The 20,015-nt window shown below is 36.1% G+C and overlaps 1 long non-coding RNA gene across 1 annotated transcript; it reads left to right on the top strand.

The window, feature by feature from the left end:
* The first annotated feature begins 1,499 nt into the window (after window positions 1–1,499).
* LOC307137313 lies at window positions 1,500–8,299 on the top strand. The gene is made up of 5 exons (XR_013817902.1): window positions 1,500–1,720; window positions 2,259–2,300; window positions 2,468–2,594; window positions 2,955–3,073; window positions 7,372–8,299. It is a non-coding gene; the product is annotated as an uncharacterized lncRNA (long non-coding RNA).
* Window positions 8,300–20,015: the final 11,716 nt, after the last annotated feature.

Below are 20,015 nucleotides of genomic sequence, written 5' to 3'. Positions count from 1 at the left end.
TTTCAAACACAAGATTATTATAATATGTTGGTTTAATCACCGAAACACAACAATATTATCTTTTTTCAGTTTAGTACTTTAAACAATCAGTTCATCCAACAGCGAACAATGCAAGATACTTGTTTCAAATCTCCCTCGTTGCTGAATTATTTACAGTAACACAGGCTACATATGCCTCATTAGAAAATACACTTACATTACCTAACTTGTGTCATTGAACCCATGATGTTTGTAATAGTATTCAGTGTGTTATCTGGTGTGATAAAGTTATGACACTGCCATGAGGTTCTGTGCTATATCAGAGTTTGCTGCCAATAAGTGTTCTCACTGTATATGATTGAATCTACTGAGCTTTATAAGGGTTACAGTTACAGTAATGTGACAGTCTCTACCATGGTAATCGGTTTACAGTATCACATGGCATACATACTGTAATGTAAAATGCTATATTTCATGCCATCTGTCTGATGTTACACCGTCATTGACTATTTCCACTCCCTTATACTCTATTCTGCTCTATTCACAAATTGCAAATATTTCGGTCCAATGAACTGTGAATTAAACATTTATAAAGATGAAACACTTATTTTGTATAGTGAAAAGGATACTTTGTGGTTTTGTGTATTGTATTCACACAATTGAAAATATGCTGAAATGTTTGAAAAAAGTGCACTTTTGATGATCTGTTGTGATATTAGCACTATGAGTTTTGAAAATGTACACCTTGCTTGTGAAAATAGTAACAAAGCGAACAAAAAACTGCAAGAAATCATACTTGCAGCAAACAAACTTTTTTAATAAAGCAAACGTTACATAATAAAGTGCAGTTTAATTTTCTTTTTCAATCCTAGTCAGCACTTTCCTTCAAAGTTTAAATATGGTTCAAATAATGTTGTTGTTGTTTCAACGTTGTTTCAACGTTGACACAATGTTGATATAACATGTAATGCTAAGCTGTTGAAAAAGGTTAAAAAAACCCTTATAAATCAATATACATTTTTTTTTTTTTCCAGATCTGTATGTTGACTCAATGTCATGTCTTCAAGAAATATATGCCTTTCAAATTATTATTTTGTTAGCATTTTATCTATTTCGTTCAAAACCATTCAAAAATCTAAATGTGTATGTTAAAATATAATTATTATAAGTATCAATAATAATAATAATGGATGTCATTTAATCCTGGAGAGCAGTGCAGCATAAACTTTTTGTGTGATTTTGTGTACAATTTTGTGTGTGAGGCTATAGTTTACCATGCAGTAATGTATTTTATTTATACTTTGTCATGAAAATACTATTCGACCAGCTAATCAAATAATACAGCCTACAAATAACACTAAACACATACATTTCTTTGAAAAATAAAATAATCTTTCCATTACCATGCTGAAACAATTGCTATTGGTTGTTTCACCTTGCTTCTTTGCATCATGATTGGTTAATCGTGCTGTCATCTACGTAACTGGCCAATGACAACTGTGCGCGCCCTTTTACCGGTCGAGTTTCAAAATACGTGGGTTTGAATTGGTAACGAGTCGCGTGCTACTGCTCAGCAAGATTTCTGTCAGTCCCCGATTAATGTGTCTGTTAAGTTATTATTTTTTTAACTAATTTGAGTTGTGGAACGTTAACGGAGAACAAAAGCTGGAATGAGACACGTACAGAGGAAGGGTCAGACTCAGACTGGATCGTGAGGTACTGCAAACATATGCAATATCAGGTAAGATAATATTTTGTCATAGTAAAGTTGTGTTGTGTGTTCATGTAACGTTACTTAATGTATGTATCCCAATATCATTTTAGATACACAGATAGATGAATAGCCTAAATAAATATATTTGTTTAAAAGGTATCCAATTAAAATAAGCGGATGAGCGTGTTAATATAGTTAATGGAATATTAAATAATGCAGATAAACAAATCTTGTGTTAATGGTGTTCATTAACTTAAATAAATGATCTGTGTACACACGAGAGCTTTAGAAATGGGTAACAGACGTAACGTTACAACCTGCAGTGTCTGTGTAACTTACTGCTTCATTAAAGTTGTTGAAATGAGATGCTAATCGCGATTAGCGTATTTGCACGTATTTCAATGTTTCCTCTCATGTATCATAATGTTGTAACGTTAGTTTAAAACGAGGGACATTGGAATTAGTAAAGTGACTGATAAAAGCGTCATTTACACTAGGAAACTCTATGTAGATCACAGCCAACTGCTAATGATAAGATGTCTGTTTACATTTATTTTTGATCAAGCACTGGAAGAAGATCCAGAAACGAATCCATTTATCCACTGCAGTAAGATATTAGTCTGTTTTAACCATTGTTTCTAAACCTTACATTGGGATTAATGTAGTTAAAAGTTATTTTCATCATCAAAATTACATTTGTAAGACATTTCCTTTTCCTCCACTAACGTTAGTGATAATAAATCTGAGTAACTTTTGTCTTTTCTTCCTCTGAAGTGACATAAAGAAAGAAGAACTTATCACCATCATCATCATCAGTCCTTTATTTAATTCACTGGAGAACATCAAGGGAAAGACCCTCATGACTCTCAGAGATGTCATGACAGGAAAAATGCGGCTGCAGGTAAATTTATTAGATTGATATCTGTGTGCCATTTGGCTTTTTTAAAGCTACAATTTTGTTTACCTTGCTATGATACATCTAGGAAAAGAGACCGTTGTTGTGAATCCAATGTAATTTGGGTATTTCATTTTTTTATATATATATATATATATATATATATATATATATATATATATATATATATATATATATATATATATATATATATATATATATATAAATATGTTTAACATTTTAATTGTATACAAACTAAGTCTCAAAGTTCACCATTTGTTCATGTTGTCTGAATGTTTTATAATGGCAAATGTTGTTAGAATTTCAATACATTTTGTTGTATTTTTCAATACATTTCTTTTTAAGGACTTGTCAGCCGACCCCACCCCAGATTGACCGGGGATTCAGCTGATTAATGGCGATTTGGTGGAGGATTGTTCTTCATCTGCTACACTGCATGGAGCACTGCTGCACTATCACTTATGGTATGGAATGGATTCATTAACCTTTTGTGATATGTGAGGTGTTTTGATTTTACTTAATTTAATTAAAGGAACACTCCATCGTTTTTAGAAATAGGGCTTATTCAACATCTTTCCTACATTTAGATATGTGGGCAAATGCATTTTTGTCTCCGTGCATGCATTGTTTTAGTTTGACAGGGTCGCTGCTAGCTTAGCTTAGCATAATGAATGGAATCCTATGTTGCCAGGTAGCATGTCCTGAGTAAAAGTGATCAAAAAAACACCTAATTACTTCTTGTGGCCTGCGTATACACAATGAGTACAAATAGCGATGCAGTTTTTTCCAGTTCACTTTATCACACCGGAAAAATCCTCCTCACGTCCTCCGGCTGTTGAGCAATCGCAACTTCCTCCTCTTGTCATTCTATTTCCAAAGCACGCAGGCGTAGCTCCTCTTCTGAAAACTCAAGCTATGGTTCTGGATCTTGACTTTCTAAGTAACCCTCTTCGTCTCTAACAAAATCAGCCATGTTCATCGCCATTCATGTACTGTATGAAAAATAGCCACCTACTATTCACGGAAGTTGTGGGATTTCATGTGTTGTGTGATATCTCTGCGCCCAAGTAGCAGTGCTTCGCCTGTGCTTCCCCATAATATAGTCCCAAGTCAATATCTGGGGTGCGTTTCCCAAAACCATAGTTGCTAACTAAGTTAGCAACTTTGTTGGTTGCAATGCAATTTCCCATTGCCAACGACCTAAGTTGCTAACAGGTTAGCAACTATGGTTTTGGGAAACGCACCCCCGCCTAGGAAATCGCCTAGTCTTAATCTGCATCGCTGTTTGTACTCGTTGTGAATATGCAGGCCACAAGAAGTAATTAGGTTGGGTTTTTTTTTATCATGTTTACTCAGGACATGCTAGCTGGCAACATAGGATTCCATTCATTATGCTAAGCTAAGCTAGCGGCGACCCTGCCAAACTAAAACAATGCATGCACTGAGACAAAAATGCATTTGCCCACATATCTAAATGTAGGAAAGATGTTGAATACCGTAAGCCCTATTTCTAAAAACGGTGGAGTGTTCCTTTAAATGTACTTACTTAATTAGATTTTACACAATTAACATAATACAATGTGTAGTTAGGATTTTGAAATAAGTGTAATAGTTCTACATATCAGAAATGTACAGAGCCACATATATTATCAGAAAATAGAGCTACTGATTAATTGTTAAATTATTGTGATCTCGCTTCAAACACCCACACAATATTTTTTCCGAAATGACAACGATTCGTTGTACAGCTAACATTCATATCTGCGTTGTCACTGCCAGTAGAAATAAACTAAATAAAGTGATCAGGTTGATGTGTGCGTTTATGTCACAAGCGTGTAACGTTACCGAACTGTTTCCGAATGCAATCTTTAACAGTTCACAGTCGGCTTGTTTTAAGCGCAGAACACACTTCAATTTCGAGTTTCCACACAAACATATTAAGTATTCAGTCCATTTTACCACGAAATTCAAACGATAAATGCCATTTTGACGCTCGATGTGGTGTGACTGATCACTGACCAATATACATGAATGCCCATCTTGTCATGTAACGTTAGCATCACATTTACCTCAGGCAGTCATTCAGTGTCCACAGAATTTAATTCACTGGAGAAATCAACTCTTTCAATAAATATATGCACTATATTAGCCTATATATTCATTATATTCTACTTTACTTGTTAGTGATGTCTTGATTATTTCAAGCATGTTAAATAAACCTGTCATGAAAATGACAGACACTGTATCAATTATTATATTTCAACAATGAATTGGATGAAAAACAATTTTACAATTCGATTTAGAAGTTAATGCAAAAACTGCCTTATGCGAAGTTTACATGTTTGCATACAATGTGTTATTTGAGTGTTGATTATTATACCTAAAAATAAATAGCAACTGAATTTAGGCTAATAGTTTTGGCTCTGTTGTTAACCTTTAAAGGTCCTGTTCTTCGTGATCCCATTTTTCAAACTTTAGTTAGTGTGTAATGTTGCTGTTAGAGCATATATAATACCTGTAAAATTATAAAGCTCAAAGTTCAATGCCAAGCGAGATATTTTATTTAACAGAAGTTCCCTTTCAAAGCCTACAGCGAACGGCCGGTTGGGACTACATCCCTGTACATCCTGCTTTAATTACGTCAGTAGAGCAGTTTGTCGACTAACCTCCGCCCACAAGAGTACGCGAAAAAGGGGGCGTGGTCTTGTTGCTCCCGCGTGGAGAAGAGGAAGTGCTGCGTTCGGTTGCGTTTGTATAATGTTTGTCGCCATGTCGTCGAGACGCTGTTATTTTCATCCCGGAGTCAAATCACCTTTGTTTGGCTTTCCCAGGGACGCTGTACTTAGAGATTATTGAGCGCATGCATCCCCGTTATGGTGCGAGGCGTGACCTTTCCGGTAACGTGCGCTCTGCGTGCCCTAAGCTGCTGTCGAATCACAACACGGGACCCGCTGGCACAATCAGAACTCGTTACGTGTTTCTGAAGGAGGGACTTCATAGAACAGGGAAATCTTTCGAGCCGTTTTGAGGACAGTGAAAACAGCAGTATACAGATAAGTAAATTGTGTGAAAAATACTGTTTTTTTACACGCGAAACATGAACACGTTATATTGCACACTGTAAACACAATCAAAGCTTAAAAAAAAAAAACGAAAAACGGGACCTTTAATATTAGTGTGCAAGTAAGGGCTCCCTATATAGTTTACAGAAATGTCTTCAATAAACTTTTAGATATAATTGAATTAATTCAAGGACAGACACTTTTTCTTCTTCAGTAAACCACTGTTAAATATAAAAATAAATAAAAAGCAATTTTGTAAAACTGCTGTACCGAACTCATACCGAACCGTGATTTCTAAACCAAGGTACCGAACCGTCAGTTTTGTGTACCGTTACACCCCTTATGTCAGTCTTTTATTTTTTATTTGTGTCATGCGTCACAACACTTCCCTGAGTTGCAGGCGTTTCTTTGTTGTAAATAAAATTATTTTTAAAATATTAAATGTCATTCACTTTAAGTCACGCTCAGAAATGTGTAATTTGCATATTAAAATCACAAACAAAAAAAATCGAGCCAGGGGCACGCACCCCCCACCCCCCACTGTCACCTTTTTTACTCTGAGTTTGCAGGTCTGCATACTAACCATCCTCCTTTGTTTTAAAATGCAGACTTAATATTCAGGTCTTTTTAACCACACTATTGTTATTTCTGTGTTACAATTATTCAAATGATCACAGAAGTAAAAAGTTTATGGTTTAGATATAAACACTGTCTACAGTAGCAAGTAAATAACCTTTTGAAAGGAACTTGACACTTAAAATAAAAATTGTCACATTGTTACACCCGTAGGTGGCGACAAGAGATTTGTTAAAAAAAGTAATGAAACATGTATTTTAGTGAGTCATTAAATCATTCATTCAAACTAGGGGTGTCGATTTAACGCGTACATTTTGATTATTTACTTACGGTAAAAAATAACGCGTTAAAATTATTAACGCATTTAGCGCACTTGCCCCGCCCCTACTTAGGTCATGAAAAATATGATGCAGGGCAACAACTGGCTGCGTAATGAACCCTATAGAATGCAATTCTATAAAAGGCCTAAGAAAACGTTGTGCCTAAAATGCAAGATATAGGGCAAAAATGTTTCAGTCTCTGGGCGTTTTTACACTGTCCGTGTCAGAGCGCGATGTTCCTGCCGGTGCTGTGTGCGAATACACATACACTGCAGACTCACTCTCGTATCCAAGGTAAATCATCAACACCATCATCCCTTACATGTGTTTTATTGAATTAAATACAACATCATCTGATAAAATGCATGCGCAGGTTACTTTTCTTGCCCACCCGGGTCTGTGTTGCGTTCACATTTGAGCGAATCGAATGAATGACTCAATGACTTACTCCATTAGACATTTAGTTTATTATTTAGAGTATAATTTCATATTTCAATATGAATAAAAACAAACAGTAAAGTTCACCCAAAAATATTTCTATTTGATTACTTTAAATTATATTTTGGGACTAACTTCTCAGGCAAATTTTATGTGTGATTAATTAGATTAAAAAATGTAATTGCTTGACAGCCCTAATTCAAACAGTTTTTACATTCAGATTAAACATTTTAAATCGACTGCAGAAAATAACATTTAGTCAGATTTAGCACCATTTTTAATATTACCCTGATTAAACCAAGCAAAAAAGTGAAATTTTTAATGTTATATTGTATAGCTATATCTAAAAAACAAATTGTTTTGCAGAGGCTCTCAAAAAGACTGCACTGGTGATGTCAAAGATCAACCGGCAAGAAGCTGAGTGGGAACTCTCAAAATGGTTCACTGGGACAAGAGACGGAGGAGGACTGAGGGTGTCTAGAATGCACAAATGACTGTCTACAGTGTAAGCAGTACTGAAAAATGTATAGTGGCTGCTGCTTATAATTGTCCCCACTGTATGTATTTTAGTGTTCTCAAAAGTACCGACTGCGATACCAAGTCGGTACTGAAATGTTAAAAATGCTGCTATGAACGCTGTTGAGCTGTAATCGTAAACACCTCTGACTGGCCATTGTGCTCACACGATCATTGGATGTGTCTGTGATTGGATACAATGATCAACGCACGGGAGCGTTTGAAAGCAGAAAGAAGTGTTTGAAAGTGTTTTTAAAGCGGGAGCATTTGAAAGCACAAGCAGGCATCAACCAGCGGACCGGTAGGCTGATAGGCACCTGCATTCAAACACTCCCATGTGTATCTGTTTAAGCGCTCAGTGAAAAGCATAATTGATTTATATTAACAACATGTTTTTGAAGCGCTGGTCATTGTAGCCAATCACATTTGATGAGCGTGTGAGCACAATGGGCAATCAGAGTTATTTACGATTCTGATCAACAGTGCTCAAAGCGTCAAATTTTTTTAAAATTTCAGTACCGACTTGGTATTGCGGTCTGTACTTTTGACAACACTAATTCACTGTATTTCCTGTTCAAATGCCCAAAGCTTTGAGTAAAGATTGTTTAAATACAGGTTCAAAATGTGTATTAACTTTAATTATTACAATTATTTAAACATTAGGTATATACCTTTAAAAAGATACTCTTCAAACAGCTTAAATATTGTCTCCGGAAATGTCAGAATATAGCATAATGTGATTGGTAGTTTCAATAAAATTGATATTTGAAAAACTTTTAATCTCACTGTGTGCTCTAATGCTTTAAAATGTATTTGTGTGGTGTTGCTACTCATTTAGATGGAACCCAGATGATCCTTGATGGGGCCCCATGCGTATGATCCCTAGTTGTGCCCCACCTAAAGCCCTGTGAAATCCTGCTTAAAACCCACATGAACAAGTTGCTGGGGCCAACATGGAACCCGTGGACAAACCAACTTACAGCCCGTATTTCAGCCCATATAGGAACCATGTAGTACCCACATAAAACCTAAAGCTGGGACTGAGATGGGTCTTCTGTATGTTGCCCACTTGGGTCCCACCTAGTGGCAAGTGTCATCTTATATGAAATCTATGTGGGCAAGTAATATGGGGCCATTATGGAACCCGCGGACAATCCCATATTGAGCCCATTTTTCAGCCCATTTCAAACCCACATGGGCCTCACATATAAATTTTGTCTGGGTTAAAGCTGGGACCGAGATGGGTCTTCTGTATGTTGCCCACTTGGGTCCCACCTAGTGGCAAGTGTCATCCTATATGAAATCCATGTGGGCAACTAACATGGGGCCATTATGGAACCCGCGGACAATCCCATATTGAGCCCATTTTTCAGCCCATTTCATACCCACATGGGCCCCATATATAAATTTTGTCTGGGTTAAAGCTGGGACCGAGATGGGTCTTCTGTATGTTGCCCACTTGGGTCCCACCTAGTGGCAAGTGTCATCCTATATGAAATCCATGTGGGCAACTAACATGGGGCCATTATGGAACCCGCGGACAATCCCATATTGAGCCCATTTTTCAGCCCATTTTATACCCACATGGGCCCCATATATAAATTTTGTCTGGGTTAAAGCTGGGACCGAGATGGGTCTTCTGTATGTTGCCCACTTGGGTCCCACCTAGTGGCAAGTGTCATCCTATATGAAATCCATGTGGGCAACTAACATGGGGCCATTATGGAACCCGCGGACAATCCCATATTGAGCCCATTTTTCAGCCCATTTTATACCCACATGGGCCCCATATATAAATTTTGTCTGGGTTAAAGCTGGGACCGAGATGGGTCTTGTGCATGTTGCCCACTTGGGTCCCACCTAGTGGCAAGTGCCATCCTATATGAAATCCATGTGGGCAACTAACATGGGGCCATTATGGAACCCGCGGACAATCCCATATGGGGCCCATTTTTCAGCCCATGTCATACCCATATGGGCCCCACATATAAATGTTGGCTGGGGAGTGGTTTAGTCCAAAATTTTCTAAAGAGAAATGATCGCTTTATATGATGAACAGATTGAATTTAGGCTTTTATTCGCATATAAACATTCATCAACGTATCAGTTGTGGTATGAAATATTTGCATGTATATATATAATTTATATTATATATAAATATAATTTTAAAATAAAAAAATAACATTTTTCTTAAATATAGGTGGCTTGTGTGTGTATTTATATATACATAATAATTATACACAGCACACACACATATATTATGTGAACATTTTTATTTTATTTTGGATGGATTAATCACGATTAATTTTCCCCCAGTTTTTTTAAATAGTCCTGTTCACATGCAGGTTACTGCTGTGTTTGGGTTCAATACACTTTTTTAAATACTGTGGTGCTGCTATACTGAAATATTATAATTTAAAATGGAAAGTACTTGTCCTTCAGGAAGTGAAAACACCGGAGTGTCTGATATCAAGGTACCACATTTGATCATAACTGTAATAATAACTAAAGCTATCTACAAAAAAAAATTGCTTGCAAGAATTTACCACTAGATAATTTTGTTTCAGTAATGTTAAACCTTTAAAAAATGTGTGCATTGAGTGAAAAATTGGTTAGAGAAATGTATTATGTAGGCCTATAGCCTAATTTATTTTGGTGATTTAAGCCATATAATGAACAACACGTTGTCATGAAAATCCAGCAGGTGGCGCGCTTACTATACTTCTTTCTACCTTGCAAATTGATGTCATAAAATAGGTACTTCCACTAACATTTCTTTATCAGATCGTTAATTTAATACAAAACCGAAATAATAATAAAATGATATTAAAATAAATGAGTATAATTTGAATATTCAAAATACAGCCTTTATATTCAAAATATATTATACATATATTATTCCTGTTTTAGATCATTTGTATGGACTATATTTGTATAAGAAAATAGTACAATAATTGCATAGCCTACAAATTGCAAGTTGCGTGTTCACTGGACAAATAATTTCTAAAGAGACCATCTAATGATTTAAGATTGTGTGCCTGAGACAGGTTGTGTCATGATAAAATATTGTCCACATCTGCCACCTTTTTATTTACATCATCCCTCTATTGGTTTTCATTTCCCAGCAGTCTATAATGTTATCAGTAATGGCAGCAGCCAGGAAGGCAGTGTGACTCATTCTCCACAGAACACCCTGAAGTAGAGAAGTGAAGCACATCCACACTGAGATCTGCAATACAAGAAGCGTCCAGAGTGGAGCCATCATGCTCGCAGGAACCTTTAAATGCTTGATAATAACAGACGCCCTGTGACAGTGATAACATTCAACCACACAAAGGCACTAGCGGCCTAACCGCCGTCCGTTTGGATGAGTGTGTCTTTATCTGTGTGTGGATGAAGGTCCTCCACCTCAGATAAGACAGAAGGGACACAATCATTTAAAGAGGGCCGCTGGCTCGTCTCTATTTAAATCATTCGGTTCTCAAGGCACCACTGTAGTACCTATTGACCTCTAGTTCATGAAATCAGCTGTTTGTTTTGTGTCCACGCTAGTGGCTGGAAGTATTGATTTACTAAAACCAATTAGAAGAACAAGTCTTTCATTCTGCAGAATCCTATAACAGCGTGTCTTTACCAGAAACACTTATGCGACTTACATGCAGTACTTACATTTCTTCACAACCAGTAAAAGGCTATTTAACTTATTTAAATACTAAAAAACAATGCTAAAATAATAAAAAAAAATTGGGGTATCTATCCTAGGGTATTTCTCCTGGCATTTTAAGGCAATTACCATGACGTGTAATGGGCATTAAATAATTAATGTCGTGTTTTAGGGGGGTGTTGGTACCCACTGGATGTGGTAATGGTTGTCAGGAAGAGTTCAAATGATCAAGATTCGTCATTGTGGTGTAAGTGAATCTTTGTAGTTTTATAGGCATTACAGGAAAAACATTTGCTCATGAGACTTTACAGTTACACTTTATTTTAAGGTGTCGTTGTTACAGTGTAATTATATTTAAGTACTGAGTAATATTAATTAAATATTAAATATTAATTACATGCAATGTGTAACAAGGACTTAATCATCATTTAAAGGTGCAGTGTGTAGTATTTATGAGGATCTGTTGACAGAAATGCAATATAATATCATAATTATGTTTTCAGTGGTGTATAAAGACCTTACATAATGAACCGTTTTTATTACCTTAGAATGAGCCATTTCTATCTACATAAACCGCGGGTCCAGTGAAGTCACCATTTTGCGCCGTCATGTTTCTACAGTAGCCCTAAACGGACAAACTTCTCTACAGAGCGCTAGCTACTCTCTGCCATAGATATACATATAAAGGCTAGATGTCTCGTCCGCGCTGCTGGCCAAAGGAAGTCCACGTCCGCACCTGGCGGCCATCTTGTCACAGTCAGCTCGCTCACTCGTAACATTGTTTTTCAATGATGCATGTACTTTTTAAATAACCATAACTTGCTCAATTTTCAACCGATTTTCAAACTGTTTGGTTTGTTATAAATGTCAGAGATGTAGTTACGACACTGCATACTTATGAATAATTATTCATAATTTGTTCAGGCATCCAGAATCATAGCCACGTTAATAACGTCTGCAAGAAACCAAACCATTTGTAAATCCGTTTACAAGATTTCAGTGAGATAAGAGTATTTGTGTTCGTGCAGATCACTCACCAGGTACCACAGAGCATGCCAGAAAGCTTGCCTGTGAAAAGATGGCCGCCGGTGATGACGTTAGAGACTCCGCCGTAAGACATCTAGCCTTTATTATGTATATCTATGCTCTCTGCTGTCTCAGATGACAACATTTTTGTCATGTGTCGGCCACCATAGCTTCTCTACATGCTTAGAAAGGTAGGGGTGAGCGGTACACGGTTGCAATTCACAACCTCACCACTAGATGCCGCTAACATTTACACAGTGCCCCTTTAAATCAGTTTTCCCACAGAATTTTGATGGCGCCTCAATCACTTACAATGTATATGGTTGAAATCTGCCATGTCATTTTGGTGGCCAAAATTATTAACACCTGACAGATCTGAAAATATTGACAATTTTTTTGCCTCCAAAACATGATTTAATTTCAGAATGTTCATGAAACATGCAGATGGTTGCTCTGACCATCAAATATCAGATGAAGTGAGTCGTATACTGTTCTTATCCACTTTTAACTTTAATATTTGGAAAGTCCAACTTTTGCAGCAATTACAGCAGCACATCTCTCTGGCATAGTGTCAATTTATATCTTCTGATAACTTCAACACTAATGTTATCCCATGCCTTCTGCAACTGAAGCCAAAGGCTTTCCATTGAATGTACAATAGATCTGTCCAGTTTATTTTCCTCAAAAATAAACTTTATTTTTTAACTCTCCCCAAATGTGCTCGATGGGGTTGAGGTCCGGACTTTGAAGGGGCTGGTCCATAATTTTCAATGTTCCAATATTCCTTCTGTAGCAGGTAGTTCAGGCAATAGTTAGACGAATGTTTCGGGTCATTGTCCTCTTGGAAAATAAATCCAGGCCCAATAAGACGACTCCCAGATGCCAAGTGTTCTGTCATTAATTACGCACCCTCATGTCGCTCCAAACCCATAAGACCTTCGTTCATCTTCGGAACACAAATTAAGATATTTTTGATGAAATCCGAGAGCTTTCTGAACCCTGAAAGTCTGCAATGTTATTACCACTTTCAAGGCCCAGAAAGGTATGAAACATGTTAAAATAGTTAAAATAGTCCATGTGACTCCAGTGGTTCAACCTTAATGTTATGAAGGGATGAGAACACTTTTTGTGCGCAATAAAATACTTTATTATACTTTATAAAATAACGACTTTATTCAACAATTTCTTCTCTTCATGTCAGTCTCCTACGCTGTTAATGTACAGTCTAAAAACACAGCAAAGAAAGTTCCTGTTACTTAAAATGTGTTTGCACTATAATTTAGCAAAATAGGTCAGTGGAGAGTATATGTAAACATTTTTCCCACTTTTTCCCACTCATGCTCATGGGAAGAGTGTCACTTTCCACTCTCCTTGTTTTGAAAGGTCATGGATGACGTTGAGAGATGAGACGGGCTCACGGATGTCACTGTTCTCGGCTGCAGGAGCAATTAGCCTTTAGGTTAACGCACCCGTGTGATGGTTTGAGCTATAGAGATATTTCAGATGTTCAGGTGACCTTCTGTCAGCACAGGAGATAAGAAGAACTGGAAAAACTAGTCTAGAGCAGGAAATGAGATGCTGTCCATTTTTTTCTTTAGCATTGCTTGTTTTGACACCTGCAACATGCTTTTTTAGCATAATGAACCACATTTTAAGGCGACGTGTCAAAATAAGCAGTTCAGTTCTTAAAACAGCAACATTTTAGTGCACATGCTCATCCCCATCCTCAATGCCTTAACGACCCTAGCAACTGCATTGCAATGTGGCAGCAATGTGGCAGCAACTCATATATAATGTAAAAATGTAAATAAAAACAAATAATATCGATTGTATTTGTATTTGTAAAAGTTTTAGTCACCATGAAAATAGACAGTTCTTATTTGTATGGAATATTGCAGTATTTATTATAAATGCTTTAATCGTGCACATTATTATTATTATTTTTTAATTAATGTGCCCTTGTATTCTTTAATCAAAATATCTTCCCCTCCCTCTTGCAGTTACATTATAATGATGATGCGGGACAACTTGTCACTCACATGATATCACAGCAATAGCAAACCACAACCATCCAATCAATTCCCGTCAGACAAAAGTCAAACAAGTCTACATTTTTACCTCATTCGAGAAGCTTTCACTTTGGATATATATCACAAAAGGGAAGAAAAGACTATCTGAAATGTAAATATAAAGTATTATATAAAAAATAATAATAAAATATATTTATACAATTTTGTACAAAGAAATAGTCAAAAACAACCAGAAAGCCATAAAATGTTTGCGGCAAATATTGAGGGAATTATTAGATAAAAAATTACTTTGTGTGCGTAAGCTCAAAAACATATCAAAGTCCTACAAGGAGCGGAGCACGTTTTGTTATAAAGAATGGTTATGACACTGCATTTGACCTCTAAATAAAGTTTTTGTGTGTGTGTGTGTGTGTGTGTGTGTGTGTGTGTGTGTGTGTGTGTGTGTGTGTGTGTGTGTGTGTGTGTGTGTGTGTGTGTGTGTGTGTGTGTGTGTGTGTGTGTGTGTGTGTGTGTGTGTGTGTGTGTGTGTGTGTGTGTGTGTGTGTGTGTGTGTGTGTGTGTGTGTGTAAGAAATGTTCTACTGTGTGTGCGAGATCCTCTCCTCACTCTAAAAAGTAATTCAGGGGGCCTGTTGCCACAACTTAAATAAAAGAATGGGTGCAAGTTAAAAAGTCTAATTTATTGATTTAATTAAACCTTTTAAGTTATTTTGTTCATTACATTATTCATTACATTAACTTAATATTGTGTGTAATTAAAATTTCTGCCTTAATTGTTTTTTGTAAAAAATTATGTTGTAGTAACTCAATGAAATCTTCTTGATAACTTTGGAAATTGAGCAGTGGATTTCTAGTTCCAAGCATGCCTTGCATAGAACTGGATAAGGAGAATAAATGTTGAAATTAAGTGTTATTTTATAGTTTTTTCGTGAAGGGAACAACCTATTAGTGTTGCTGTTATGTTTGACTTATAAAAGAGTTTTTGTAGACTACATGGACTCTTCAAGCAATGACTGTGCTAATGCTAGTGACAAGTAATATCTTGTTCGTTAAATTCACACACTAAATAAGTTAGCCGATAGCTGTGTATTTGATCTAAAATAGATGAGATTAATTGCAGGGCTACAACTCAAGTAGTTGAAGCGACTTTATTTTTTTTTTGCTTAAAAAATGTCTTCATGCTACAAATTTTTATGTTCCTTTAAAGGTGCACTATGTAAAAAAAAAATTCTGTAAAATATAAAAAAACACACAAGGCCAGTGTTATATATATTTTGTTCAATTGAGTACTCACAATATCCCAAATGTTTCCAACTATTTGTAAATTGTGAGAAAATTGCTATTTTAACCAAGTAACTGGGACGTGTGAGGGAGTCGCCTGTCGATGGCGTCATATCTGCGTTCCTCTCGGTTTCCGGTTTTATTTTGCAGAAATGCTTTACTCTTACAGCAGTGTGCAACAAGTGTCATAGCAGCCGCCGAGCGAACACACAGAGTGACGTCATAACATCATTATCAAACACTTAAATGTATCTAATATGATAAACAGAGCTGCGTTACCTTATACTCATGACCGGAAAAGCGGAAATAGCGAAAAATAAAAGTCTTGCCAGCGACTATGCCATAATAAAAGTCAACACAAAAGTCAATAAAAGGCTTGTGTTGCGCTCTTCTTATTAACAATCGCTACAGTAACGTTAATAATCACATCCATGAACATGATTTCTGCCCGAGTCCTAAACTTGGCATCACCAAAACTACGCCTTTGTTTTGAATAGGCGACCTCTAGTAGACGGAAAAGTTACATAGTGCAGCTTTAACTCAATGTAGTTTGTTGTTTGAACGCAATTTCATAGAAGTTGTCATAACAACAAAACAAAAAAATCATGCAAACTGTTGTTTTAAAAAAAAAATGTTTGAGCCATCACTATTTTTTAGTGTAGAAATGGAAAATAAATTGGTCGGTGTGACTAACGAGCCATTGTTTTCATTGACGCTTGCAGTTTGCTTGTATTCTTATAAATGAACATTGCATGTTCCTTTTAATTGGCTACTTTGGTCATCATTATTTGCTATAGAAACGAGCAGTTCTACTCAACCTCAGGGAGCCCTGTGCCTTTGAGAACTGCCGCCTATCTCTCTCTCTGTCTGTAGAAAATCCCAGGCCACTAAACAGAAACCTAATTACCGGTGCAGGCCACATAGGCTATTTGAGATCAACAATGGGGGATGTTGTGAAACACTGTTTTTCAGGATGTTGACTCACTGTGCTTTATAGCAAAAAAACACATTATTACACTCATGTACGGACAATAGAGTGTGAAGTCCATATCGGCAAGTGACATGTTGATAATTTGTCCCAAGCTATGGGCTTTACAGGTAAAACTTGCCATTTTTCTCCTTCATGTTTTATGCAAAATAGATATCCAATGTTGTCATCACGTGCAATAATTCCGGCTGCTGATCATGATCAGATTGATTTCCTCCAATATGTATGTCACTGATATGACACTGAACACTGACAGCAAGAGAGCAAAGAAGAAGAGAAAGGTTTCCATGACAACTACACATCCTTGACAAATGACACAGTTTGAGGACAAGAGTAGGCGATAAGAAAAGAATGTGTGCATGCATGCGAGGAAGAAAGAGAGAGTGAAGATTAGAATACCTGGTCTGAGTCAGAACAACATTGACTCAGACGACTGCTGGCAAGAACTGCTATTTTATGAGCCATTTTATATGGTTAGTTGTTACATCAATGTAAAATATTAATTATTAAAGGGATAGTTCACCCAAAAAATGAAAATTCTGTTCATCAACTGTTTGGTTACCCATATTCTTCAAAATATCTTATTTTGTGTTCAGCAGAAGAAAGAAACAAATACAGGTTGGAACAACTTGAGGATGAGTAAATTTATATTTTTTTGAATTTATATTTTTGGGTGAACTATCCCTTTAAAAAGAAAACTGATAATAAAAAAAAAATCTCTTTTGAGCCTGTTCTTTTCTGTCTGGTCTCACATCATCATTTTGCACAGTTTGTAGGCTACTGTGAACAGATGTTCCAATTCTAAACTGCTGACAGTGTGCGACTCGGGAATAGATGGCTCTTTGGAGTCCAATTGTTTCTTCTCTGTTCATTTAAATTGAGTGAATGAGTCATTTATGCGAATATTTCGAATTATTTTTTACTGTAATTTCACTGTAAATTTATGTTAAAGTTTTAGTAATTTTATCAGGTGTTTTTGTCATTTTTATTAGCTTTTTAATATACTTTTTATTAATATAATATAGGCTTCGTTTAATTTTAGTACTTCAAGGTAAATTAACGAGTAGCTGAAGTTGGCTAAAATAAGTTTACATTTTTTTAAATATTTTATTTCAGTTGACATTTATTTCATTTCAGATAAGGAATTTTTATGGTTTTAGTCTTAAGACTACTGTGAACCCGAATAAGTTGACAAAACTCAAACAATTTGAGGTAATCAGTCAAAACAAAGTTAAACAATTTCAAGTTTAAGTAAGCAGAACTGGCAGATTTTTATTTTGTAATCATACATTTTAATCGCTCTTAACTTAAAATATAAGACTAAGCAAATTCACATTTAACTTAAAATGATCATGTAATCTCAATTTAAATATTTTTAGTAGTGGAAACTCGGCTAGCTTTAAAAGCTAATTCATTACAGTTTTTCTCAGTCGCTTTGGTACATTTCTCAGATCAGAATTTAAATTCTCAAAGCTACCTGTTCAATCTTCACATCATTGTGTCACTTGTGCACATCAAAAAAGCAGTTTCTCATTTCTTTGAACAAGTTGCAAATGCTTGTGTACATCCAAATGATTATGTACAATTCTCTGCTGTTTCCTACATTATCAGTTGCTTATGTCATGTTGATCAAAATGTATTATAATGGGTCTCTGTTGAATAGTCTCGCCCCCACAACATTTAGGCATTAGTTCATAGCGTAAGTCTTCACATGCAAAATGGTTGAACAAGTTGTCATAAAATGTCAAGCCTATTTCTATACATTTCCGTTAGACGTTCAGGGGGGGGGGGGGGTTCTTTGTGCTATGCAGTGCTGTCTTTTCCTTTCTGTATCGCAATGACATGGTCTGTCAACAAATTACAGTACAAACAGTAAAAGCATAAATGTGAATCTTGTCCAGTCTCTTGTATTCAAACTCCCACATACACTAAGGTGTAACCTACAATTTACAATAATTGTCATCAAAATTTTAGCCATATTTACATCAGAACATCCCTCCAGTGTACACAGTTATATTGACAACATGACTAAGCAATTTGACCGTCTTATCCGTACACAATGACAGAAGGACTTGTCATTCTGATGGCACTGACATTTTCATTGACACAGATATCTACTATTGAGAGATGAAGGATTTATACTTTTGCAGGTAATACATGGTGTTTTGCTATTTGTATGAATTGTTTTGAGAAATGGACTTACTGTTTTGCAAATGTCGAGGATGATTCGAGAAATGTACCAAAGCGACTGAGAAAAACTGTAAATGCTAACTTGCTAATTGGTAACAATGCAAACATTCAACATATTTGTTCTCAAACCAACAATATCCACATAACTCAACATAACAGAAACTCTGAATTAGCAAAGCAAAACATTAAACACAACAAAATCTTGCTCAATCTGCATTAAATTTGCATTTATACTCTCCCTTTTGAGTGTCATGGCAAAGCATGCTGGGAAACAGAAATCCCAGCCCACTTTCAGTTCAATTTAAGTTTGTCTAAATGAAAAGAAACAAGTTCATAAAACTCAAAACAATGAAACAGTTCTGATTACTTAAAATGTGTCAGGTTTGTGAACTCAAAAAAAAAAAGAGACAGTTCTAAATGCTCATAAAAGTTCATTTGGCTGAACTAATTTGTTTAATTTAAGTTTAGCTATACTCAAACCATGTAAATATTTTGAGCATTAGGGTTTACAGTAATGATAGTGACCCTGCTCCAAAGAGCCGTTCATGTCCGATCCTGAAATGATTGACTCTTTTGAATCAGTTCTTTTCTTTTTGGTTAGAATAATTCACAAGTTGTGTACATGACGCATTAGCTTAACTGAATCAAACTGAATTTATATATATCAGACATTTTAAAAATAAATCTTTAATTTCCATGTAGCTTGTACTATATTTGATTGTTTCTTAGTAGTTTGTAGTACAGTATTTTATTTTATTTTTGAAAACCATCCTTTCTGGGATGATAAAACCTTCCAATCAAAAGATTGGAAGCGGGCTGCACAATTCATCGCTCTTTCATACTAGATATCAATTAATTTTACACTTAATTCATCTGCAGCAGTTTAAACACTGACACACACTGTTTACACAGCCATCATGGCCTCCATGACGTCTTCTGGTCTGATTCAGAGTGTCCATTGCTCCATCAGACCTTTCATTTCCTGTTGCCTCACCCCATCCCCCTCCGCAGGTCTTGGTTTTACCACTATATGCTTATTGTTCATCCACCATTTGACGTTACCGCGTCTCATAATGACAACTCCCAGCTTTTACGGTGACAGCTTAGATGAGGTGGCAATAATCAGATGTGAGAGATTATCTCAATTGGGTGATCTGGTTTTTCCACATTTTACGTGTTTGTGTGCATGTTTGATCAATGAAACCTTTTTAATTACACAGTACATTACCAGGAAAAAAGAGCGTTTTACATGACTGAGTACTTCCGACACTAAAAATCCTCGAGTTGGAGTCTGTGGTTTGCGCAGTGGCAGCCCG

This window comes from Gobio gobio, assembly GCF_949357685.1.
Source record: "Gobio gobio genome assembly, chromosome: 14".
In the NCBI taxonomy this organism is placed as follows: Eukaryota; Metazoa; Chordata; class Actinopteri; order Cypriniformes; family Gobionidae; genus Gobio; species Gobio gobio.
The sequence above is the reverse complement of the archived record's forward strand: the minus strand, read 5'-3'. Positions and strand labels throughout refer to the sequence as shown.